Source organism: Lucilia cuprina, chromosome 5 (genome assembly GCF_022045245.1).
Source record: "Lucilia cuprina isolate Lc7/37 chromosome 5, ASM2204524v1, whole genome shotgun sequence".
Taxonomy (NCBI): Eukaryota; Metazoa; Arthropoda; class Insecta; order Diptera; family Calliphoridae; genus Lucilia; species Lucilia cuprina.
Window position 1 is genome coordinate 64,846,728 of NC_060953.1, and position 2,231 is coordinate 64,848,958.

Consider the following 2,231-nt stretch of genomic DNA (forward strand, 5'->3'; position numbering starts at 1 on the left):
TAGTCTAGTCTATAGTCTAGTCTATAGTCTAGTCTATAGTCTAGTCTATAGTCTAGTCTATAGTCTAGTCTATAGTCTAGTCTATAGTCTAGTCTATAGTTTTGTCTAAGGTCTAGTCTATAGTTAGTTTGAATTCTAGTCGTTAGTCCTATTTTAATGTCTAGTCTATATTCTTATCTATAGTCCTATATATAGCCTAAGCTATAATCTAGTCTATAGTCTAGTCTTTAATCTATAGCGAGTCTATAGTCTAATCTATAGTTCATATAGTCCAGCATATAGTATAATCTATAGTCTAGTCTATAATTTAGACGATATATATTTGTCAAAGAAATGTATATTGTTAGGAAAGTAATTATAATTGGTATTCATTACCCAGTTTTTCTGGATATTTATTTAGTATATATCTAAGTTCATAGTCTCTGTCTGTTCTAATTACTTGTCTGTAGCTTTAGTCTAAATACTAAATTGTTCTTAAACAATCTCATCTGAATCCCCTTAATAATCAAATATACCTTTGCTCGTCACAGTTTCAGTTTTGTATGAAAATAAAAAAATATCTCAAAAACACTCATAATCTTGTTTAAATCTCTAACACCTAATAATTTTTGAATATTTAAATCAAATTTAAATATTTTCTTTTGCAATTAAAACAGTAGTATTTATTCGTTTACACACACATAGACACACATTTTGGCGACCTCAAGGAATGGCGATCACCCTGATGATAGAAATAATGATCATGTTGATAATTAAAGTCATCATCATCAGCATCAACGTCATAAAAATAATACCAGCGCCAACGTTGTGTTATTGTTGTAGTGGTTGGATGTGTTTTTTGTTTGAATTTGTATAATTCCAATTCAATGTTTATAAAAAAGAAAATGTACAAAAAATCTGAAAACAAATTTGAATGCATAAAATTTTGTTTTATTTGATTTTCAACCAGACAAGAATACGCGTATTTTGTGTGTGTGTTTTTTTTTTATTTTTCGAATGTTTCATTGGCTTGCACTTGTTCAATATGTGTAAAATGTGGATAGGAAAAGTGCGATTAGAATTTGGGCTAAAGTTTTAAAACAATTTTAAAATTTTTGTGTCCTTACTAGAGCGCCAAATTACAATCAAAATAATAAAGGATTACAATGTCATGTTAAGTGTAAGTTAAAAAAATGTTTTTGTCCTGGAATTAAAAACAACAATGACATGAATAGTTGCATGTAATTCGTTGTCATTTATTTTATTTCTACCAGCTTTTTAAATAAATACAAATATAATAATTAAACTTAAAAGAACTAAATTTAAAACGAATTTTAATCACCACTATAAAAATCATGCCTTATGCAAGGCATTATAAAAAAGCAAGTAGCGAGCAACCGCTATGCTATGCATGTTATTTGTAAAAGAATCAACGAGAGAAAGAGAGATTTTGACATTTTCCAGTTTAATCTTTAATTTTAGAATTTAATTCAGTTTTACACTCATTTTTTGTTAGAACTATAATGGTTTTCTGTTCTAGACCATTTGCTTTTTTCTTATTAGAAGTATTTCGACATTTTGTAGAGGACTTTAGGACTAATAAGCACACTTAATTCAAATAAACTGCATACCAATACATACATATGTATATACATAAAAAAAACATTTCGTGTTTAATGAACGGTTCATTTCAACCCTTAACATGTTGTTTTGACCATTTTTTTTTGAACTATCCTGCTACAAACAGCACAGTACTCAACCTTTCTTTTATTAGAAACACGCAACATTAAGGTGCAAGAACATGCTGTTATAGGATATTGTGTGTGTCTGTGCATTAAATAAATCGGCGGCGGGTGTAGAAGCCGGGTGCAAAATTTTGAAATGAAGGAAATATGGAGGGTGCAGATTTGAAATTGTGTTACACATACTTTGTTGTTAAGAGTTTAATAGCCCTTTGCTTGGCAACAAAACGTGCAACTCTATAAACTTCTTTTAGTTAGTTAATTGAAAAGTGCATTATTTGGTTGTACTCTTCAACAGCGGTACATTATGTTTGTCATCTGGAAAGTAATGCTCGTATTCAGACTGACCTCAATTAAAGCCTATAGTCTAGTCTACTTTAAAGTCTATTCTATAGTATACTATATAGTCAAGTCTATAGTCTAGTATATAGTCTAGTCTATAGTCTAGTCTATAGTCTAGTCTATAGTCTAGTCTATAGTCTAGTCTATAGTCTAGTCTATAGTCTAGTC

At 29.4% G+C, this 2,231-nt stretch overlaps 1 protein-coding gene across 1 annotated transcript in view; it reads right to left on the reverse strand.

The window, feature by feature from the left end:
* The window catches only part of LOC111683618 (ras-related and estrogen-regulated growth inhibitor), a 6,222-nt gene that overhangs the window by 2,619 nt on the left and 1,372 nt on the right, over nucleotides 1-2,231 (reverse strand). The gene's annotated exons all lie outside the window — the stretch shown is intronic.